Source organism: Moschus berezovskii, chromosome 19, assembly GCF_049115385.1.
Source record: "Moschus berezovskii isolate FMDL1 chromosome 19, NW_MosBer_1.0, whole genome shotgun sequence".
Taxonomy (NCBI): Eukaryota; Metazoa; Chordata; class Mammalia; order Artiodactyla; family Moschidae; genus Moschus; species Moschus berezovskii.
In genome coordinates, this window is record NC_142478.1 from 8499970 (window position 1) to 8525157 (window position 25188).

At 44.0% G+C, this 25188-nt stretch overlaps 1 long non-coding RNA gene across 1 annotated transcript; it reads right to left on the bottom strand.

Annotated features, from left to right (window-relative positions):
• Window positions 1-2455: 2455 nt before the first annotated feature.
• On the bottom strand, window positions 2456-23872 carry LOC129542521 (uncharacterized). Its single transcript, XR_008683079.2, has 3 exons — window positions 23527-23872; window positions 21469-21547; window positions 2456-3729 (listed from the first exon to the last, which is right to left on the bottom strand). It is a non-coding gene; the product is annotated as an uncharacterized LOC129542521 (long non-coding RNA).
• Window positions 23873-25188: the final 1316 nt, after the last annotated feature.

The window sequence follows — 25188 nt, forward strand, 5'->3', positions numbered from 1 at the left end:
CACAGCTATTTGTAAGGCCTCCTCAGACAGCCATTTCGCTCTTTTGCATTTCTTTTCCATGGGGATGGTCTTGGTTCCTGTCTCCTGTACAATGTCACGAACCTCCGTCCAGAGTTCATCAAGCACTCTATCAATCAGATCTAGTCCCTTAAATCTATTTCTCACTTCCACTGTATAATCATAAGGGATTTGATTGAGGTCATATCTGAATGGTCTAGTGGTTTTCCCTACTTTCTTCAATTTAAGTCTGAACTTCGCAATAAGGAGTTCATGATCTGAGCCACAGTCAGCTCCTGGTCTTGTTTTTGCTAACTGTATACAGCTTCTCCATCTTTGGTTGCAAAGAATATAATCAATCTGATTTCGGGGTTGACCATCTGGTGATGCCCATGTGTAGAGTCTTCTCTTGTGTTGTTGGAAGAGGGTGTTTGCTATGACCAGTGCATTCTCTTGACAAAACTCTATTAGCCTTTGCCCTGCTTCATTCCGTGCTCCAAGGCCAAATTTGCCTGTTACTCCAGGTGTTTCTTGACTTCCTACTTTTGCATTCCAGTCCCCTATAATGAAAAGGACATCTTTTTTGGGTGTTAGTTCTAAAAGGTCTTGTAGGTCTTCATAGAACCGATTAACTTCGGCTTCTTCAGCATTACTCGTTGGGGCATAGGCCTGGATTACTGTAATATTGAATGGTTTGCCTTGGAAACGAACAGAAATCATCCTGTCATTTTTAAGATTGCATCCAAGTACTGCATTTCGGACTCTTTTGTTGACCACGATGGCTACTCCATTTCTTCTAAGGGATTCCTGCCCACAGTAGTAGATATAATGGTCGTCTGAGTTAAATTCACCCATTCCAGTCCATTTTAATTCACTGATTCCTAGAATGTTGACGTTCACTCTTGCCATCTCCTGTTTGACCACTTCCAATTTGCCTTGATTCATGGACCTAACACTCCAGGTTCCTATGCAATATTGCTCTTTACAGCACCGGGCCTTGCTTCTATCACTGGTCACATCCACAGCTGGGTATTGGTTTTGCTTTTGCTCCATCCCTTTATTCCTTCTATAGTTATTTCTCCACTGAACTCCAGTAGCATACTGGGCACCTACCGACCTGGGGAATTCCTCATTCAGTATCCTATCATTTTGCCCTTTGTTACTGTTCATGGGGTTCTCAAGGCAAGTATACTGAAGTGGTTTGCCATTCCCTTCTCCAGTGGACCACATTCGGCTGTGGTCCATGTGATCAGATTGGCTAGTTTCCTGTGATTATGATATCAGTCTGTCCGCCCTCTGGTGCCCCCTAGCAATACCTACCGTCTTATTTGGGTTTCTCTTACCTTGGTCGTGGAAAATCTCTTCACAGCGGCTCCAGCAAAGTGCAGCCGCTGTACCTTACCTTGGGTGAGGGGTATCTCCTCCAGGCCGCCCCTCCTGACCTTGAACGCGGAGTAGCTCCTCTCAGCCCTCCTGCGCCCGCGCAGCCACCGCCTGTTGGACGTGGGGTAGCTCCTCTCGGCCGCCGGCCCTGGCCTCAGGCGTGGGGTAGCTCCTCACGGCCGCGCCTCTCGCGTCGCGTCTGCGCCGCCGGGGCCGGCGTCTCTCGCGTCGCGTCTGCGCCGCCGGGGCCGGCGTCTCTCGCGTCGCTACTCACACCCAAACCCAATGCCAGCCAGTGGTCCAAGAGAGAGAGCAAGGCTAAGCCTCCTGCCTTGTATGTCCTAGTCTCAGGGGTCACACAGCATCTTCTAGCACTTTCTATTCATTAGAAGTGAGTCACTAGTTAGTACGGACCAACCACACTCAGAGAGAAGGCCAGCACCCTGTATGGATGGGGGAGTGTCAGAAAATCGGGGGACATATTTCTAAAATACTGCTCAGAATAGAAAGCTATTTTCATTTTTCAAAAAGTACATACATGTACCAAGGCACAGCTTGGTACCCAACCTGCCTTCACCTAGATGCAAACCAGGACAGAAAAAAAGTTTGAAAAAGAAAATGCGTTTCCTCAATGTATGTGCTGCTGGCAAGCATCCCGCAAAGGCACAGCTCCAAAGAAGTTCCAAACACAGGCATACGTGGGAGAGACAACATGTCCCCAAATGGAGAAGGAATGAGAGAGAGAAACTAGACACTGCAAAAGGAAAGAAAAAGCCCTGCATTTCTAGCCAATCTGAAAAGTCACTCACTTGAGACCAGAAGGGAAGACCAAAGCCAGGGTGATAAGGTCTAATGTATCTATAAATTACTTCATCTTTTGTCAAGCCTTCTAGTTAGACCCCAGGTGGGAAAAATGAGTGGTGACTCAGAAAGCAAGGCTGGTGATAAGAGCTGAGTTCCTCTCCGGAGGGGATGAGGGATGCTGGTGAGAGGGAGGGGGAGGGGTTAGTCACAGCTAGAAATGTAATCCATGTTGCCAGGAGAAATCGAGTAACTCCACTCGGCCCAGTGTGTCCCCCTGCTGTTCTGAATCCATGTCGCAGACGCAGTTAGCGTTTCATTAGTCTAGAGATTGGCCCCTCATAGTGAAAGAGGCGAAAGGAAGTCAGGGACGCCTTCTAATTCATCTTACTCTGCTCGCCTTTGAGAGCGAACAGCTAGTGCTGAGGTCGATTCACAAGATACTTGGGCTTTCTTCTCCTTAAAGTCATCTTTGCTCTTGCAAAATTGCTATAAGATACTCCAATACGCACCAGCTAAGTAACCAGCTCTGTGAGGTGTGTAACATCCTTGTCATGGGGGAATTAACTAGCCTAAAATGTGGATGAGCCAGGGAGTACATCATGGATTAAAGCCTGCGGTTTAGGGCCGTCTTTCTGTATTAAGAAATCCAGGTGCCTAAGGATACTCCATTTGTTCATTCAATCTCACTTAATTGCACATGGACCCCACCCCATCTATGTGCCGACCTGGCAGAGGGCAACTCCCTTGTGGGTGCAGACGGTAGGTGTTTTCCTCTGGGAAGAGATCCCACAATAGGGATGAGGCCTGAGAGGCGGAAATGGAGACGAAGAAGAAGAAATGAACACAGGGATCTTAAGGCGGCGGCTCCTGGGTAAGGGGAGCATGTGTTTTTGAGCTCCTACCCCTCACTGGCCAAGAGTCCTCCTTTCTAGGTCCCATGGGAAGTGCATCCGTGCGGGACTTTGGGGCAGGCACCCGACAAGCCAACGAAGAGGCCCTGCGGGGGAAGCTGATTGCTAAGTGGTGACTCATTGAAAGGTGAACAGAGGCTGTGAGACAGGGCCCTGGAGGCGACCGGACAGTGACCGGAGGAGAGGAGAGAGAGCCACTACTCCTGCAGTCGTCTGGCCAGAGGTGACAGGGACCTACTTCAGACTGTACCTGCGGGGACAGTGGCACATTGAGAGGGCTTTGCAGACTAGATGGGTGGAGAGGGACAGGCACCAAGGCTGAGGCTTCTTCCCTGGGTTCTCCCCTGGCTACCTGGGTAGTGGGTGAACCACGGACTGCGTGGAGGAGCCAGACGGGGCCCGAGAAGCCTGGGGAGGGCCGAAAATCAGGGTGGGATCTGGCAGGAATGGAGCCCAAGGCTTAGTGAAGGGACCGCAAAGTGCCAACCACTGTCCAGTTGATGTGAGATGCTGTAAATAACACATCACAGCGGCCCCCACACTGCGGGATGTCGACAGTTTACACAGACCGGATGTAGGAACCAGGAGTGTTGATAGCAGATCTGATCCCAGCTTGGGATTTCACTGTGTGGTTCTGGAAGGACAGAGAAAAATAAAGATATGCAAAGAGTATGAGAAACCCTAGACCGTTTATTACATTTTTTAGGAGCGGTTCTTCTGGATGATGTTTGCAACTTTTTCACATGCTCCAGATTCTTACTGCCTGCGTGAAATCTCTCAGTTGTGTCCGACTCTTTGTGAACCTATGGACTGCAGCCCACCAGACTCATCTGTCCATGGGCTTCCCCAGGCAACAATACTTTAGTGGGCTGCCATTTCCTCCTCCAGGGTATCTTCTCAAACCAGGGATTGTACCTGGGTCCCTAGTGTCTCCTGCATTGGCAGGTGGGTTCTTTACCACTTCTGCTGCTCCTGCTGCTAAGTCACTTCAGTCGTGTCCGACTCTGTGTGACCCCATAGACGGAAGCCCACCAGGCTCCTGTCCCTGGGATTCTCCAGGCAAGAACACTGGAGTGGGTTGCCATTTCCTTCTCCAATGTGTGAAAGTGAAAAGTAAAAGTGAAAATGAAGTCACTCAGTCGTGTCTGACCCTTAGCGACCCCACGGACTGAAGCCTACCAGGCTCCTCTATCCATGGGATTTTCTAGGCAAGAGTACTGGAGTGGCTTACCATTGCCTTCTCCGTCTTTACCACTAGCATCACCTATATTCTTAAATATATGTAATATGATAATTTCTCCTGTCTGTAACTCAAAAAAGAAAAGTAATATATCTGATGTTGGTGAGATTCATTATTTATGATCTCCCCCACCCTCCAATTTTCTTCTTTTTTGTTTTTTTCAAATGGCATTGACCAGAAGTCCCTAGCTGGCTTCCCAGGCATCAGAGATGAGCTCTTGAGTGACTTCTCCAGAAGGGCTGAGGTAATGAAAGTTTGCAGGGTGTGTCTTGACTTGGCTGCCCAATGTTGGTACTCAGCTGTTCTGGAAATGATGGGTGTATAAAAGCCAAAAGGGCTCTGAGCCACCCTTCCTATTTAGCGCTCCATTGGCAAGGCTTCACTCTGCAGTCATGTTTTGGTTTTTCTTTTTTCCTTCTCTGAGTTTTTCTCCTCCTTTTCCCCCATCTTCCTGCCCTTCTCTGTCCCTGCCCTCTCTAGTCCCTAGCGCTGAAAGATGGCAAGAATATACCTGAATCCCCCACAGCACGTCCCTGGAGGTCATCTCATGGAGTGCCACGCGGGTTTTCCAAGTGCTCCAATTACCCGGAAGGGAGCTGAGCCCTGGGGTCCACGGGGCTTCAGACAGGCTCCTCTGCCCCAACAGGTGTGCTCCCTTTCAGGCTGGGGACCACTGCTGTGGTCCCCGTGCAAGGTCACAAGTAGGGGGACCATGGGACCTTAATCCAACTCTGCATGAAGCACGAAGGCTTTTGTTTTCTTTGGTTCTTTTTTTAAGGCCTTCCCTGTTTTTATGAATATTATTCCATCTTGAGTGAGTTTTCAAACCCTTGGCATTTGCTTTAAAGGTAAGTCTGCTTTGAAGACTGGTAGAAATTTCAATCACATTCCTATTCATAGTCAAGGAGTGAGTGGGAACTAAAAATATCAGCATTTTGGAATTTTTTTTTTTTTTTAAATTCTGAAGCCCTGCATGGAAATTCATCCAGTCCTCTGAGGGAGGGGATCTGGCTTCCCGGACACTGGCACATGACCTCCCCACCACCCCCGGCACGCAGCCTCGGGGTTAGCCCCTGGCTCCTGGGTGCTCCTCCGTGACTCTCCTGCTAAAGCACCCAGCAGTCTTCAAGGCCATCTGTCTAAACATGTAAAATGAAACTTCCTAAATACATTACAGATTTAACAGGTGAGACAATTCGGCTACAGAAAAACCTCAGAGCAGTCAGGATGTTCGCGTATTGAAAGCCAGATTAGCTGACAAGTATCATCTCCCCCGCATGTGACGGCCAGCAGCTCTAAAACTTATTAGCGAGGCGTTGTGGCTGGGGAGAGCTCTGTGCTGCTTTCAAGCCCACGTTCATTACTCGTGGGCTGGTTCTGCCTGCGCCTTCACAGGGTGATCAGAGTCTCCGGACGTGAGCGACCCCAGTGAGTGTGGGATTGCAAACCTTTTCCTTGAAAGGTGATTCTAGCACAGACACTGATTTACCACTGATGGCTCTCATTAATCCTTCTTTCTAAAAGAGGAATTTTTCCTTTAAAAGAAAAAAAAATCTCTGAAATCTGTCAAAATTTTTTAAAAACCAAATCTGTCTTTTGGAATATGATTTAAATTAAGACAAGATAACTCAGTCTGCCAATGCCTCATTAAAAACAGACATATCTTAAGAAGGCCAGAAGTTTGGACGTGAAGACGTTGGACACAGAGCATTCCTCTGTTTCTGGAGCTCTGCTGTCCCCAAGACAAAGGCAGTTGGAGAGGTTCTCTATTTTCTTCCCAACAGGGTCAAGTTGCCCCTTGGCAATGTGGGTACATTTTCCGATTGACAGGCTGAGTTAACAGTCCGTCGCCAAGGCAATAACCATTGGGTAGGGCTATATCAAAGCTAATTATTAAACTTAATTAATAGGAAACTTAATGAACTTATCAGCCACCCAACAGTAGAGAAGCTGCTAAAAGTCACTTCAGAACAGGTCAGTCCTCTGCTGTTTTATTTTAGGTTAAGGACAAAGCAAAAAAATATTTACCAATGAAACAGAACAATAGGAAACATTGCTCAGGATCAGAGGCACCATGGTAACACTCTATTCTGAAGTATTCTGCGGCCAGAAGACAAGTGATAACGATAACAATTTCTGGTAAATTGTATTAGATAATGCTTGTCACAGAGACACAAGCAACTGAGCCATTGTTTCCTTACCGTGAACTTATCTCTTTCTCTCATTTAAAATCTGAGGGAAAGAAATGTATCCGCATGAACATGAGTCGCTTTGTGGATCAATTGCCTAAGAGTTTTTTACCAACGCAGAAGACATCATGCCCAGTGAAATGAAAACACTGATGATCACAGTCAGTGCTTGGGAAATGTTAATTCCCCATTCACCTTTGCATCTACCCATCCCCACCCAGGTCTATTGACCAAATCTTACCTGATGGCTAGATTCATCCTTACTTGGGGGCCAGAAAAAAATAGTGGTGATGGAATACATAAATACTACCTGTAGGTTACTGCCTACTTGACATTGAGGAATTTCATCCAAACCCATGGAAGAAAGGACATGGGTTTGGGGCCAGACTGATACAGACTCAAAACATGACTCTGCCACCTACTATTCAGTTCAGTTCAGTCGCTAAGTTGTGTCCAACTCTTTGCAACCCCATGAATCACAGCACGCCAGGCCTCCCTGTCCTGGAGGGACAGGAGTTCACTCAAACTCATGTCCATCGAGTCGGTGATGCCATCCAGCCATCTCATTCTCTGTCATCCCCTTCTCCTCCTGCCCCCAGTCCCTCCCAACATCTATTAGGTTGGTGTAAAAGTATTGTGGCTTTGCATTGTTGAACTTGGCCATTTAATACTGGAATACATTCTTAAATAAATGTGGTTTTATTATACATCATTTTTAAGTGCATTTCTCAGTTTATGTTTTTTTCACTAATGACATTACTTGCTGTATATTTGATATTATTTTAGACTATGGAAATGATGTTAGACAAAAAACAAATTCAAGTGATTTTTTAATTTGAGTTCAAAATGGGTCATAAAGCAGTGGAGACAACAATGCATTTGGCCCAGGAACTGCTAACAAATGTAAAGTGCAGTGGTGGTCCAAAAAGTCTTGCAAAGGAGACAAGAGCCTTGAAGATGAGGGGCATAGTGGCTGGCCATCAGAAGTTGACAAAGACCAGTTGAGAGCATCATCAAAACCAATCCTCTTACAACTACTCAAGAAGTTGCCTACGAACTCAACGATGACATTCTACGGTCATTTGGCATTTGAAGCAAATTAGAACAGTGAAAAAGCTTGATAAGTGGGTGCCTCATAAGCCGACTGCAAATCAAAAAAAAATCATCATTTTAAAGTGTCATCTTCTCATTCTATGAAACGAGAACGAATCATTTCTTGATCAGATTGTGACATATAATGAAAAGTAGATTTTATATGATAACAGGCAATGACCAGCTCATTGGTTGGACTGGGAAGAAACTGCAAAGCACTTCCTGAAGCCAAAGATACACCCCCAAAAATGTAATGATCACTGTTTGGTGGTCTGCTGTCAGTCTGATCAACTATGGCTTTCTGAATCCTGGAGAAACCATTACATCTGAGAAGTATGTTTTGCATATTGATGAGATGCACCAAAAACTGCAGCCAGCATTGGTCAACAGAAAGGACTGAACTACAGTGCCTGACTGCATGTCCCACAACCAACGCTTCAAAAGCCCAATGGAATGAATGTGGTTTTGCCTCATCCACCATATTAACTTGACCTCTTGTCAACTGACTACCACTTCTTCAAGCATCACAACTTTTTGCCAGGAAAATGTTTCCACAACCAGCATGGGGCAGAAAATGCTTTCCAAGATTTCATTGAATCCTGAGGCACAGATTTTTATGCTACAGGAATAAACAAATTTATTTTTCATTGGCAAAATGTGTTGATTGTAATGGTTCATATTTGATTACTAAAGATGTGTTTGAGCCTAGTTATGATTTAAAATTTGTCGTCCAAAACAACAATTACATTTGCACCAACATAATAGTTGAGCTATTTCAAATCCTGAAAGATGATGCTGTGAAAGTGCTGCACTCAATATGCCAGCAAATTTGGAAAACTCAGCAGTGGCCACAGGACTGGAAAAGGTCAATCTTCACACCAATCCCAAAGAAAGGCAATGCCAAAGAACGCTCAAACTACCGCACAATTGCACTCATCTCACACGCTAGTAAAGTCATGCTCAAAATTCTCCAAACCAGGCTTCAGCAATACGTGAACTGTGAACTTCTAGATGTTCAAACTGGGTTTAGAAAAGGCAGACGAACCGGAGATTAAATTGCCAATGTCCACTGGATCATGGAAAAAGCAAGAGAGTTCCAGAAAAACATCTATTTCTGCTTTATTGACTATGCCAAAGCTTTTGACTGCGTGGATCACAATAAACTGTGGAAAATTCTGAAAAGATGGGAATACCAGACCACCTGACCTGCCTCTTGAGAAACCTGTATGCAGGTCAGGAAGCAACAGTTAGAACTGGACATGGAACAACAGACTGGTTCCAAATAGGAAAAGGAGTACATGAAGGTTGTATATTGTCACCCTGCTTATTTAACTTATATGCAGAGGGCATCATGAGGAACTCTGGGCTGGAAGAAGCACAAGCTGGAATCAAGATTGCCGGGAGAAATATCAATAACCTCAGATATGCAGATGACACTACCCTTATGGCAGAAAGTGAAGAGGAACTAAAAAGCCTCTTGATGAAAGTGAAAGAGGAGAGTGAAAAGTTTGGCTTGAAGCTCAACATTCAGAAAACGAAGATCATGGCATCTGGTGGTCCCATCACTTCATGGGAAATAGATGGGGAAACAGTGGAAACAGTGTCAGACTTTATTTTTTTGGGCTCCAAAATCACTGCAGATGCTGATTGCAGCCATGAAATTAAAAGACGCTTACTCCTTGGAAGGAAAGTTATGACCAACCTAGGTTAGTATATTAAAAAGCAGAGACATTACTTTGCCAACAAATGTCCGTCTAGTCAAGGCTATGGTTTTTCCCGTGGTCATGTATGGATGTGAGAATTGGACTGTGAAGAAAGCTGATCGCCGAAGAGTTGATGCTTTTGAACTGTGGTGCTGGAGAAGACTCTTAAGAGTCCCCTGGACTGCAAGGAGATCAGTCCATCCTAAGGGAGATCAGTCCTGGGTGTTCATTGGAAGGACTGATGCTAAAGCTGAAACTCCAATACTTTGGCCACCTCATGCGAAGAGTTGACTCACTGGAAAAGACTCTGATGCTGGGAGGGATTGGGGGTGAGAGGAGAAGGGGACGACAGAGAATGAGATGGCTGGATGGCATCACCGACTTGACGGACAAGAGTTTGAGTGAACTCCGGGAGTTGGTGATGGACAGGGAGGCCTGGCGTGCTGTGATTCATGGGGTTGCAAAGAGTCGGACACGACTGAGCGACTGAACTGAACTGAACTGAACAGCTGTGTACCTCGGGTCAGTTCCTTGATCTTTCTGGACCTGTCTTGCAATGCAATTATGTGTGATAGAGGTGATGGCTCTGAATGACCTCACAGTGTTTGGCATTGAGCAGGAAGTCCATAAATTATATTATGTTTAAGTGACAAAGAGTAAGGAGCCCATTGCCTTACCAATTCCTTTATTTGTATATAATTAAGAAGCACATTCTTCTGTTCCCTGTTCTGAAGGAACCCAAGTTGATCAAAATTCTCCAAGCCTGGTATTCAACAGTTTATGAAGCAAGAACTTCCAGATGTTCTAGCTGGATTTAGAAAAGGCAGAAGAACCAGAGATCAAATTGCCAACATCCGTTGGATCATAGAAAAAGCAAGAGAATTCCAGAAAAACAAGTACTTCTGCTTCATTGACTATGCTAAAACCTTTGACTGTGTGGGTCACAACAAACTGTAGAAAATTCTTCAAGAGGTGGGAATACCAGATCACCTTACCTGCCTCCTGAGAAATCTGTATACAGGTCAAGAAGCAACAGTTAGAACTGGACATGGAACAACAGACTGGTTCCAAATAGGAAAAGGAATACGTCAAGGCTGTACACTGTCACCTCGCTTATTTAACTTATATGCAGAGTACATCATGAAAAATGCTGGACTGGATGAAGCACAAGGTGGAATCAAGATTGCTGGGAGAAATATCAATAACCTCTGATATGCAGATGGTACCACCTTTATGGCAAAAAGCAAAGAGGAACTAAAGAGCCTCTTGATAAAAGTGAAATAGAAGTGTGAAAAAGCTAGCTTAGAACTCAGCATTCAAATAATAATGATCATGTCATCAGATCCCATCACTTCATGGCAAATAGATGGGGAAACAATGGAAAAAGTGACAAACTTTATTTTCTTTGTCTCCAAAATCACTGCAGATGGTGACTGCAGCCATGAAATTAAAAGACTTGTTCCTTGGAAGAAAAGCTATGACCAACCTAGACAGCATATTAAAAAGCAGAGACATTACTTTACCAACAAAGGTCGTCTAGTCAGAGCTATGGTTTTTCCGGTAGTCATGTCTGGATGTGAGAGTTGGACCATAAGGAAAGCTGAGTGCCGAAGAACTGATGCTTTTGAATTGTGTTAGAGAAGACTCTTGAGAGTCCCTTGGACAGCAAGATCAAACCAATCAAACTATTTGCATCAGGTGACCAAAGTATTGGAGTTTCAGCTTCAGCGTCAGTCCTTCCAATGAATATGCAAGACTGATTTCCTTTAGGAAGGACTGTCTGGATCTCCTTGCAGTCCAAGGGACTCTCAAGTGTTTGACTACTCCGCACTGCCCAGGCTCTTATTTCAGTGAGTTGCCTCATCCGCTGTCGTCCCCTTCCCCTCCTGCCTTCAATCTTTCCAAGCATCGGGGTCTTTTCCATGAGTCAGTTCTTCACATCAAGTGGCCAAAGTATTGGAGTTTCACCTTCACCATCAGTCCTTCCAATGAATATCCAGGCCTTAGAGTAGTGGTGCTCAAACTTTGGTCTCAGGACAACACTTAAAAATCACTGAGGACTCCATTTCCTTATTTCTACTATAATGCTGCTGCTGCTAAGTCACTTCAGTCGTGTCCGACTCTGTGCGACCCCATGGACGGTAGCCCACCAGGCTCCGCCGTCTCTGGGATTCTCCAGGCAAGAACACTGGAGTGGGCTGCCATTTCCTTCTCCAATGCATGAAAGTGAAAAGTGAAAGTGAAGTCGCTCAGTCGTGTCCAACTATTTGTGACCCCATGGACTGTAGCCTACCAGGCTCCTCTGTCCATGGGATTTTCCAGGCAAGTGTACTGGAGTGGGTTGCCATTTCCTTCTCCAGGGAATCTTCCCAACCCAGGGATTAAACCCGGGTCTCCTGCATTGCAGGCAGACACTTTACCATCTGAGCCACCAGGGAAGTCCAGTGGTACAAGACACTGAAATTTTATTACCTTACAGTTTTGAAGGTTGGAAACCCAAACTTGGTCTTACTGGGTTAAGGTGTCAACAGCACTGATGCCTTCTAAAGGCTCTGAGGAGAGTCTCTTTCCTTGTTTCTTGCAGTTTCTTGAAACCACTTATATCCTTGCCTCATGATCCCTTCCTCACATGGAAAATGTGAGGAAAAATCTCCACTTTGTCATCATCTCCTACTGCTTCCTCTGAGCAACTCTCTTTTATAAGGATCTACATGATTACATCAGCCTTATCCAGCTAATAGGGATAATAGAGATTATCGCAAGGTCCTTGATTTAATCACATTTGTAGAGTTCTCTTTGTCATATAAAGTAATATTTGTGGGTTGTAAGAATTAGGATGTGAATAACTTTTGAAATTGTATTTTCCTTTTTTGGCAGACTTTAAACATTTTTTTAATTGGAGGATTATTGCTTTACAATGCTGTGTTGGTTTCTCCTGTACATGAATCAGCTATAAGTATACATATCTCTCCTCCCTCTGGGGCCTCCCTCCCACCACCACCCACCCGTCTTTCCCATCTAGGTCATCACAGAACAGCAGGCTGAGCTCCCTGTTATACAATAGCTTTCCACTGGCCATCATTTATACACATGGCAGTGCATATCTGTCAATGCTACTCTCTCAACCTGTCCCACTCTCTTCTTTTCTTAATTGAAGTAGACTCAGCACACAATATTACTGTCTAATAACCATCTAAGGATGTTGACAAGTTTAGGGAGCTATGATTCAGCTTACCACAGATCTCAAAGAGGCTTTGTTTATGTGGATTATATCTATCAATGTCTGTCATGATAGGATTTAAATAGAGATTTAAGCACTATTCATTTATTAACCCACTAAAAAAGAACAAAATTAAAAAATAGCAATAACAAACCCACTATAGGTTAATATAAATAACTTATTTTAATGAAAAATAATTTTACTTTCCAAAACAAAATGAAAAGACAGTAATAAGAGTGCCATTATATCACATTTTTATAACTCTCCTTCATTTCCAGATTAATAAAAGACAGGTGGATTTTCTTGTCTGTTGTGATAACTTTTTTGGTTGATGTATATAAAGAAAATTTAACCTCACAGAGATATGTAGTTGTAAAAGAAAAGAATATTTCAATAACCTTTCCATTTAATTATGGATATTCATCTTTGATACTACACCAAAACTCAACAAGAGGTAGTATCTTAAAAGTTGTGCTGTAGAGGATGAAAACATACCCATGAACTTTTTTACATAATTACTAAAAATTATATTTTTAGAGATACATTTTTCTCACAGTACAATTTTTCTTACAGTTTAATTGAGATATAAGTTACATCCAGTATTATATAAGTTTGAAATGTACTGCCTAGTGACTTGACTTACACAATAAGCTTAGTGAACATCTATTGTCTTATACAGACACCAAATTAAAGAAATAGAGATAAAAATTTTTTTATCCTAAGAGGAGAACTCTTGGGAATTATTCTCATAACAGCTTTCATATGCAACACACAGCAGTGTTAATTACATTTATCATGTTTTGCATTATATCCTTAGTACTTATACCTGGAAGTTTGTACCTTTTGACTGCTTTCATTCAGTTCCCTCTGCCTTTAGTAACCACAAATCTGAACACTTTTTCTATGAATCTGATTTTTGTTTTAAAGTATTATTGACCTACAACACTATATTAGTTTTTGTCACACAAAATAGTGATTCATTATTTATACAAATTTCAAAATGATACCCACAATATATCTAGTTATGTCACCATGCAAAGATATTACATAGTTATTGACTATATTCTATACACTGTACATTTCATACCCATGACTCATTTGTTTTGCAACTAGAAGTTTGTACCTCTCAGTCTTCTTCATCTATTTTTGTCCTCACCCCATTCCCTCCTCTCTGGCAACCATCTGTTTGTTTCTGTATCTATAACTGTTTCTGTATGGCAACCCATGAACTTTGTCTACTGTTATAGGAGACCCATTAGTCTACTTTGAATCTGCTTTGAATGGCTCTTTTTCTCATGCCAGATTTTAGAGCATTGTATTATAATTGGAAAATGTTGGCCCACTATATCATTCTAGTCTTTCACATGTGAACACATTTTGTTATACAATATTGAAAAATCAGTCATTGTATCATCACGAGTTTATCAGAAAAGTCCTTAAGAATTTTGAAGCCGTCAACAGGTTTTTCAAAACTTCTAACTTTTCTATTAATATTTTTTGCTGGAAAACTCAAATGTTGTCCAAGGCAGCAAATATCATCAGCTGTTTACCTTGAAGTAACAGGTTCCCTTAGTTCATTTTGGGAAAAAATGTCTGCCTAATATCAGGTCTGAATAGCCATAGTTAGTTCTTCTGTCAGAAAACAAAAGATAATCCGTGGGGTGGGAGGAGTGGCTAGTTAACTCACAATTCAAATAAGTGTTTCTCTTTGAGAAAATCATCACAAGTTGATATGCAACACAAGGGCTTATGCATGCTTCCCACTTAATCACACAGAATATTAAATAGGAATATACTCAAGAGTTGAGAATGAATAAAATTCATAATTTTTATTGTTTCATCAAGAACTTTCTTAAATGAAAATGGCTTTGATTTTATAGTGGTTTTATTTATTTATTTTTTAATTTTACTGTGGTTTCCTGGCAGTTTGGTACCACTACCTTAATTGGTGCTAAGGAATTAGCAGCTTTACCCATAATTCTCTTTGCAGCATCAGGACAAATGTCCAGACAAGACAGGGGCAGTTGTATTAGTCTTATTATTTTGATGTAAACAGACTCCCTGAAAGGTCTCTGTTCCAAGAATGTGCTTACTCTCTAGAGCTGCTTCTGTGATATTTAACAATCAAGAAGGCTTGAGATGGAAATACCATATGACAGCCCTTATATGCAGAATCTAAAAAGAAATGATACAAGTGAGTTTATTTACAAAACAGAAATAGACGCACAGACTTAGAGAACGAACTTATGGTTACTGGGAGAAGAACAGAGGAAAGGATAGTTAGGAAGGCTGGGACTGACATGTGCACACTATTATATTAAAAATGGATACTGAGCTGCATGAGCCGCTTGCATATCTTGGAGATAAGTTCTTTGTCCGTTGTTTCATTTGCAATTATTTTCCCCCATTCTGGAAGTTATCCTTTCATCTTGTTTATAGCTTTCTTTGCTGTGCAGATGATTTTAAGTTTAATTAGGTCCCATTGTCTATTTTTGTTTTTATTTCCATTACTCTAGGAGGTAGGGCAAAGAGGATCTTGCCATAACTTATGTCAAAGAGTGCTTTGCCTATGTTTTCCTCTAAGAGTTTTATAGTTTCTGGCCTTACATTTAGGTCTTTAACCTATTTTGAGTTTACTTTTGTACATGGTGTTAGGAAGTATTCTAATTTAATTCTTTTATATGCAGCTGTCCAGTTTTCCCAGTACCACTTATTGAAGAGGCTGCCTTTTCTCCATTGTTTATTCTTGCCTCCTATGTCAAAGATAAGTTGCCCATAGGTGTGCAGGTTTACCTCTGGGCTTTCTATTGTGTTCCATTGATCTATATTTCTTTTTTTGTGCCAGTGACATACTGTCTTGATGACTGTAGTTTTGCAGTATAGTCTGAAGTCAGGAGGATTGATTACTCTGGCTCCATTTTTCTTTCTCAAGATTGCTTTGGCTTTCAGGGTCTTTTGTGTTTCCATACATATTGTAAAAATTTTGTTCTAGTTCTGTGAAAAATGCCATTGGTAATTTGATATTTCATTGAATCTGTACATTGTTTTGGGTAGTATAGTCACTTACAAGCAGTTCAATATCAGAAAAACAAACAACTCAATCAAAAAACAGGCAGAAGACCTAAACAGGCATTTCTCCAAAGAACACATACAGATGGCCACCAAACACATGAGAAGATGCTCAACTTTGCTCATTATCAGAGAAATGCACATTAAAACTGCAGTGAGGTATCACCTCAGACAAATCAGAATGGCCATCATCAAAAAAATCCACAAACAATCAGTGCTGTGCTGGAGAGGGTGTGGAAAAAGGGAGCCCTCTTGCATTGTTAGTGGGAAAGTAAATTGATGCAGCCACTGTGGAGAACAATACAGAGGTTACCTGAGAAACTATGAATAAAACTACCATATGACCCAGCAATCCCACTGCTGGGCATATACTCTGAGAAAATCATAATTCATACAGATACCCTCAGGGTTCATTGCAGCACTATTTACAATAGCCAGGACATGGACATAGCCTAGATGTCTGTTGACAGATGAATGGATTAAAAACATTGGGATATATGCATACAATGGAATATTATTTGGTCATAAAAAGGAAGGAGTTTGAGTCAGTTCTAGTGAGGTAGACGAACATAGAGCCTGTTATACAGAGTGATGTAAGTTGGAAAGAGGAAAACAAATATCAATAGTAAAGCATATATATGGAATCTAAAAAAAATGGTACTGATGAAGCTACTTGCAGGCCAGGAATAGAGATGCGGACACAGAGAACAGACTTGTGGACACAGCATGGGAAGGAGGGGGCGGGACAATTGAGAGACTAGCATTGAGACATATACATTCAGTTCAGTTCAGTTCAGTTCAGTCGCTCAGTCGTGTCCGACTCTCTGCGACCCCATGAATCACAGCACGCCAGGCCTCCCTATCCATCACCAACTCCCGGAGGTCACTCAAACTCATGTCCACAGAGTCAGTGATGCCATCCAGCCATCTCATTCTCCGTCGTCCCCTTCTCCTCCCGCCCCCAACCTTTCCCAGCTTACCATATGTAAAATGGATAACTAATGGGAAGTTGCTATGTAACACAGTGAGCTAAACCTGGTGCTCTGAGACAGCCTGGCGGGGTCGGAAGAGCTGGGAGTGGGAGGGAGGTTCAAGAAGGAGGGGACATATACGCACTTATGGGTGATTCACACTGCTGTATGGCAGAAACCAACGCAACACTGTAAAGCAATTCAGTGCAGTTCAGTGCAGTTGCTCAGTTGTGTCCAACTCTTTGTGACCCCATGAACCGCAGTCCGCCAGGCCTCCCTGTCCATCACCAACTCCCAGAGTCCACCCAAACCCACGTCCATCGAGTCGGTGATGCCATCCAACCATCTCATCCTCTGTTGTCCCCTTCTCCTCCCGCCCTCAATCTTTCCCAGCATCAGTGTCTTTTCCAGTGAGTCAACTCTTCGCATCAGGTGGCCAAAGTATTGGAGTTTTAGCTTCAACATCAGTCCCTCCAATGAACACCCAGGACTGATCTCCTTTAGGATGGACTGGTTGGATCACCTTGAAGTCTAAGGGACTCTCAAGAGTCTTCTCCAGCACCACAGTTCAAAAGCATCAATTCTTCGGCGATCAGCTTTCTTCACAGTCCAACTCTCACATCCATACGTGACCACTGGAAAAACCATAGCCTTGACTAGACGGACCTTTGTTGGCAAAGTAATGTCTCTGCTTTTTAATATGCTATCTAGGTTGGTCATAACTTTCCTTCCAAGGAGTAAGCGTCAATTTCATGGCTGCAATCAGCATCTGCAGTGATTTTGGATAGCTTATTAAAAAGCAGAGACAGTACTTTGCCAACAAAAGCCCGTCTAGTCAAGGCTATGGTTTTTCCAGTGGTCACATATGGATATGAGAGTTGGACTATATAGAAAACTGAGTGTCGAAGAATTGATGCTTTGCAAGGAGATCCAACCAGTCCATTCTGGAGGAGATCAATCCTGGGTGTTCATTGGAAGGACTGATGCTAAAGCTGAAACTCCAATACTTTGGCCACCTCGTGCGATGAGTTGACTCACTGGAAAAGACTCTGATGCTGGGAGGGATTGGGGGCGGGAGGAGACAGGGACGACAGAGAATGAGATGGCTGGATGGCATTACCGACTTGATGGACATGAGTTTGAGTGAATTCCGGAATTTGGTGATGGACAGGGAGGCCTGGCGTGCTGTGATTCATGGGATCGCAAGGAGTCGGACACGACTGAGTGACTGAACTGAACTGAACTGAAGTTGGTCATAACTTTCCTTCCAAGGAGTAAGCAATGATCCTCCAATTAAAAATAAATTAAAACAATGAAAATGGGTAACCAGTGAGGACCTACTACATAGCACAGGGCTCTGTTCAACACTATGGAGCAGCGTGGAGAGGAGGGGAGTTTGGGGGAGAATGGGTATGTGAATGCATATGGCTAAATCCCTTTGGTATTCACTTGAAATTGTCACGGCATTGTCAACTGACTATACTCCAATATAAAACTGGAAGTTAAAAAAAAAGGGACTCCAGATCATTCCTACCTGATTCCCAGTGTCTTGTGGCATTGGACTCTGCAGGGCGGTAGTTTCTCAAAGTGGGATCTGTAGACCCCTGCGGATTCCCAAGGTCAGTCAAATAGACATAGCCTTAGAGGATTTTACAAATTAAAAGGTCATTCAAATAATATGTGACAATGACACTGATAGTTTCTGTTGATTTTGCCTTGTTCTTAAGTCTTTGGGCCAATTCTTATTTTTGCTGTGAAGGCAACTCCAGCATGATATGGAATTTGCATCAAGTGGAGGGTAGATATGTTCAGAACCTTCTTGCAGCTACTTCTTAAACAGGAATAAACTACATAATGCAATCCACCTTGAAAACATTTTAGTTTGCTTCCCCAGAATCACCCTGAATCTCCTGCCAGAAGGCCTCACTAACTCAGATTGCTAAGGAGGAAAAAATAGACCATCAAATAGCAGGGAAGACCAGAATGATTTCTAAAAATAAATCCTAATTAGATACACATTTTAAAAACAAATGCTTACTTCCTTGTTTTTCCCTTCAGTGTTAATTTATGGCATTCCTGCCTGTTTTTAATAACCCTTTTTATCAGTGTTGGTAACTTGATACTTTATTAACACTTTTAGATACCTTATCTCTTGTGATTCTTACAATAAATCTAAAAGGAGCACCTATTTTAGAGATCAAGCAAAAAAAAAAGACGAAGATGTTTCAGAAAAATTAAGTGACTTAACCAAGTACCCAAGTACCCTCTATCAGTGTTCCATTATTGTGTAATAAGTTACTACAAACTTAGTGGCTTAAGCCATCTCAAATCTACTATATCAAAGTATCTGTGTCAAGGGCAAGAGGGCTGCATCCTCTGCTCTGAAATCAAGGTGCTGGCAGAGGCTCCCACCTCATGCTAGGCTTGAGGCTGTCTTCTGAGGTCACACGGTTGGTAGCAGAATTCCATTCCTTACAGTAGTAGGGCTGAGGTTCCTGTTTTTTCCGCTGGATGATAATCACAGGTCAGTCTAAGCTCTTAGAGGCCTTCCTCTCACAGCACGACTTCTTGCTTCTTCAAATCCAGCTGGAGAATCTGTCTCCAGTCTGAGATTTCTTCCATGGCTCCCAGTCCAGAGCCCAATCAGAGAGAAGGCAGTTGGTCAAAGAATGAGTGAATGTCTGTGCCAGTTCAGAATCCTACCGTTTCCTATTCATTTTCTTCTTGCAACCCAACATCATCTCACCATGCCAAACAAGGAGCGCTCTAAAACTTTTTGTGTTGATCTTTAACAATCTGGGTATCGATCATAGATAGCGTCGATATTACACTGAATTTCTTAAACAGTTTCACCATCTGAAAGTCATTTTCCTATTTGGAGGTTGGCTGGGAGACATGAGCAGAACTGCTAAGTCATGCTGCCAACCAAAAATCTTGGTTTCAACTTGGACTCTTCTGGTTTATGATAAGAACAGCCATAATTCTCTGAGTGCCTAGCATAGGCCAGTGATAGATAGATAGCCTGGCACACATGCACGTACACTTGCGTATATACACTTTCTCTGTCTTTGTGTGTGTATGTGGTGGAGGGATTACAGATTTTTATTTTATTTCATTTCCCAATGCTTTTCTATCATACCTGTATATTCTTTTTTTTACCGAAGTATAGTTGATTTACAATAATGCGTTCAGTTCAGTCGCTCAGTCATGTCCAGCTGTTTGTGATCCCATGGACTGCAGCTCGCCAGGCTTCCCTGTCCATCACCAGCTCCCAGAGCTTGCTCAGACTCATGTCCACTGCATCGGTGATGCCACCCTACTCTGTCACCCTCTCGTCCCCTTCTCCTCCCGCCTTCAATCCTTCCCAGCATCAGGGTCTTTTCCTATGAGTCCGTTCTTCACATCGTTATTTGTGTTAAAATAATGTGTTAGTTTCAGATGTACAGCAAAGTAATTTGGTTATACATATATATGTATATATCTATATTCTTTTCTTTGATTCTTTTCCATTATGGCTTATTATGTATTTTCTTAATCCAAACAATGAATCTGTAATATTGGGAAGTCATCCTTAATGCCCATGATATAGGTGAGAACTGAGACTCAGAAGGGACGGAACTTATGCAGAGTCAGTGTTGGTAAATGGCAAAGCAGACTTAAAACTCAGGTGCTCTTCGCCTCTCCACGCAGACCTCCTGTCCACTGCTGTCCCCATTTCAGGGTTCCCCTGCCGCTGAGCCATCTGCCTTCTTCACCAGGAGTCACGGCTCGCCCATATGGCACCTTGGTATGAATTAGAAAGTGGCATCCCTTCATCGAGATACTTCGCCATGTTCTACCTGTAATACATTGCTATCAATACAGAAGAATTCTCTATTTGTAATGTTTGAAATGATGCTCCCTAGGCTGTTCAGTGTTCAACCTGCACAGTTGTGCGATGTTGTGTTGGGGCAACAGTAAATTATCAAGGAGGGTCTGATTCAAGTTTTAAATTGTTTGATCTGTACTGCTGAGCCTTGGTTATTGAAGGACTCTTGTTTCTTGTGAGAGTTTGGTGGTTCTCTGTTCCCCTGATTTGATCAAAACCTGCAGACGGATGACGCGAGGAGAGGATGGCTTACTGTTTCTCTTGGCTTCCATTCCTTGGTCTGTGAACTCATTTTTCAGGAGTAGCAACTGTGACAGTGTAGTTTGTGTGTGTGTGTGTGTGTTGGTTACACAGTCATGTCCGACTCTCTGTGACCCCAAGGACAACAGCCCATCAGGCTGCTCTGTCCATGGAATTCTCTGGGTAAGAATACTGGAGCGGGTAACCACTCCCACCTCCAGGGGGTCTTCCTGAACCACGGATCGAACCCAGGTCTCCTGCATTGCAGGCATATTCTTTACCGACTGAGCCACCAGGGAAGCCCATAGTTCATCTTGCTTTTCCCAGAAATGCATTGGCTCTGAGATTACAGACCTCAGACAAGTTGGGAGGAAAGCATGTGCTGGCTCCATGAGCAGAGCTGGGGGCAGCAGAGGCCATGGCCAACACAGCCAAGCCATCCCTCAACGTTTTCTCTTGATCTGAAAGTCACATTATTCCCCCTTTTTTCTGCAAACTAGACCGAGAAATGCAGGGCAAGCAGGTTCACTGAAACATCCTTCCAGTGAATCAAACAGATATTTGTGCCCAAGTGCATTAGGAGGAGCCTGAGCAGAGAGGGGAGGGGTGGTGTTAAAAACTAACAGTCACCAGGGGGTCCAGGGAGTCCAGGGAGGCATAATTCCCAGCTGCTGCTGCAGTATTAGTAATTAAGAGTGTTTCTTGATTTTCCTTTGGTTGGGTGTGGATTTTTTGATGTAGGAGAGAAATTAATCCCAGCAGAATGAATCGTTAAAGTTACCTGTAGGTCATCTGGAAGGAGGCGTCCAGATGATACTCAGCTATCAGAGGTTAGTCTCTGCGATCCTCAGTTGTCTCATCTGCAAAACGGGAAAGGTTACTGCCACCTACTTCACAGGGTTGTTAAAAAAGAACCTAGTGGGACAATCGACATAAAGCATTTATTATCTAAGTGCCTGGCATTGAGCAAGCACTCAGTAAACAGCAAACACTCAATAATAGCAGTGCTATTATTAACATAACGGTACTGTGACAGCGTATTAACATACCTACTTGAGGGTGACAAGGCATTTTCCCCCCAGTCTTGCTCCATTTAGCAAAGTTGTCCCCAAAGCTCAGCACTTAACACCTTGAAAGAAATTCTGCAGGAAGGAGAAACTGTGGAGCAGAATTAATTCTGTGACATAAATCAGTGTGCTCTACCCGCCACATCCGTGTCCTCCAGTTCTATGGACCTGGATTGTGGCAGTAATTTTAACAGAACCTAGTCTGCTGAGCCTAAGAGATAAAGAAGAAATCACTATTCTGGTGCAACTGCCATAAAAAAAACAGGGAGTTTCGATAAAGAATTTTATTACTAGACTGTGCAGATCCTTGTAGACCTGGGAGCCAGCTTCTCCCACCTGCCCACTCCTACGCTCCTGCTGTCAGACCTAGATTTAGACCGGGGCTGGGCACTCAGAGAAGGAGAACTCGCGAGTCTGGATCCAGCCAGGGAAAGGTGAGGTTGGGCTCAGATCCGATCCCTCCCCTGCTTCCATCCCCCTTACCGCTCCTGTCCTGGGAAACCAGTCTTCAGAAAAAGAAGAGATAATACGTGCAGTATACAAAAGGCTATTTGTTCAGGTAGAATAGAAATAAGAATGGGAAAATGGGAGGATGAAGGTAAGAGGAAAGGACACTCCCTACAACTGAATGATAATGAGCTGCCCCACGTGGCCGTGCAGGGGGTATGGTGTGCAACCTCAACAGCTGTACGTGGTGATCCTGAGGGAGTCCAAAACCCCCTGCTGTCTGACCACTGGCAAAGGCACACCCACCTGTGCTGTCCTTGAACTTACCCAGGCCCCTCTTCAGGCTGCTCTGGTCAGGATGCAGGGGTCCCTGTGAGCCGTGCAGAGTTGGGAATCTGTGTTTGAGGGTGGTTCTAAACCACAGACAATGTTGGCGACCACCACAGTATCTAGGTGCTTTTGAGTCCTAATATCTAATCAGCAGGGCTTCCCTGGTAGCTCAGCTGGGAAAGAATCTACCTGTAATGCAGGAGACTCTGACTTGATTCCTGGGTTGGGAAGATCCCTTGGAAAAGGGATAGGCTACCCCCTCCAGTATTCTTGGGCTTTCCTGGTGACTCAGATGGTAAAGAATCCACCTGCAATGTGGGAGACCTGGATTCGATCCCTGGGTGGGAAAGATTGGACGGCATGTCAGCCCACTCCAGTATTCTTGCCTGGAGAATCCCCACAGACAGAGGAGCCTGGTGGGCTACAGTCCATGGGGTCAGAAAATGTCAGACACGACTGAGCAAGTAAGCACAGCATCATATCAGCAACTTGTCACTTTGGGGGTGCTGCTTGTGTGCTATAGAAGGCAGAGGGTTGCTTGTTTTGTGTTCTGGGTGAAATAAAGCCATGGGCTCCAACCGCTCATCTTCTGCCAGGACTGGGGTGGTATGTTGTGTCTTTCTCTAGTAGATGAAGCATAGTCTGGAGACAGTAGGTTAGAGACACATGCGTGTGAAAACTCAGAGCTGGGATCAAGTAAATGTCTTGACCCAACATCACTCCCAGGGTGACTCCCCTTCTGCTGTCCAAGGAGCCTGCCTGTCCCTGTGGAGGAGTTGGGGTGGAGATGTGCCCTCTGCTGCCTGTCTCCAAGGACTGTGCCTTTAGCCATCAGCAGGGAAAATGATGGCAAATGCTCCAGCAATCAGCATGCCGTTAGTGCCAATGGCCTTCCAGAGACAGAGCTGGGGGATTCCCTTTCTTCTAGGATCTGCAGTGGGACAACGAGCAAAAACATTTCATGGTGCCACAATAAGTGAAAATATCTCACTTACCTGAAGCTTGAATCAACCTCTTAGGAAACTCCAGTCCATAGTTCTGTTTGTTTTGGGTTTTTTCCCCCTCTTTTCTTTGTAAGTTTGATCTTGAGGTTAAATATCGAAAGGACGTTGTAAAAGACTTCTGCAGAGATGTAAAGAATCAGAAAATGAGGGACGCTTTCTGGGTCAGGGTGAGTTTGTTTGGGAAGTGGAGTCCGTGTGAAGTTTGAGGATGGGATAATGAGGCAGAGAGATGCAAGAGCACGGCAGTGAGCTTGGGGGCTTGGTGACGGGGTAATGAAAATAGGAATGGTGCTCCACGGGAAGCAGGGAGAGAGGGAAGAAGGGAAGTTGCTAGGCAGCTTCCCGGGGCAGAGGGAGAAATCTTGAGGGAGGAGGCACTCTCAAAAGTGCTCCTTTGTGCCGGGAGTGGCTATCTCTGGCCAGAACAAACAGACCCAAGAGGCTGGTCACACCTAGTTGGCAGCCAGCTATTCATCCCGAGCTACTTCCTGCAACAATAAACATTCAGGAAGTGTCAAGGGCACAGAGCTCCAGGAGGAGTGCAGCAAACAGTCTGAACAGCAGCTGGGGTGCAACACCAAAATGAAAGCTGCTTATTCTACAATTTGTGCCACAGAGGAGATAATGGCATGGCCGCTGGTGCCAAGGGTTGTGGCTAAAAACACATTCACTAGACGCCAACTAGATGCTGTGTTACTTGCTGGGAAGAAACAAAGGTAAACCAGACACAATCCTTGTCCATGGGCAGTTCCCCATCTGGTGGGGGAGAAAGACACAAAATATATGTGTTGTTAATTAGCTATAGTTAAGGGGTATAAAGGGCTTCCCTGGTAACTCATCTGGTAAAGAATCTGCCTGCAATGCAGGACACCCTGGTTCAATTCCTGGGTGGGGAGGATCTCCTGAAAAGGGATAGGCTATCCACTCCAGTATTCTTGGGCTTCCCATGTGGCTCAGCTGGTAAAGAATCTTCCTGCAATGCGGGAGACTTAGGTTCGATCCTTGAGTTGGGAAGATCCCCTGGAGGAGGGCATGGCCACCCACTCCAGTATTCTTGCCTGGAGAATCCCCATGGACAGAGGAGCCTGGCAGGTACAGTCCGTGGGGTCTCAAAGAGTCAGACACGACTGAGTGACAAAGCACAGGACGGCACGTGGGGTATAAAGGGGCTTCCCAGGTGATGCTAGTGGTAAAGAACCTGTCTGCCAGTGCAGGAGATGTAAGAGACTTGGGTTGGATCCCTGGGTTGGTAAGATCCCCTGGAGAAGGGAACAGCAACCTACTCCAGTATTCTTGCCTGAAGAATCCCATGGACAGAGGAGCCTGGAGGGCTACCATCCCTAAGGTCACAAAGAGTTGAACACGATTGAAGTGACTTGGCACACACGCACGTACATGGGGTATAAAACAAAGCTGAATCCTTGAGAGGACACACTCTGGAGTAGGTTTCAAATCCCAGTCTGCATCGCGCTCGCTGCGACCTTGCAGAAGTTACTTACTGTCTCATCTGTAAAACACAAATGGAAGAGTACCTATGTCATACAGTTGCTATGAGAACAGAGTGCGCTGACAATTGCCAGGTGCTGAGGATAACGTGTAACAGATAGTGAGGTTTGTTAAATAATTTCTGGAGAGAGGTAAGGAAGGCTTCCC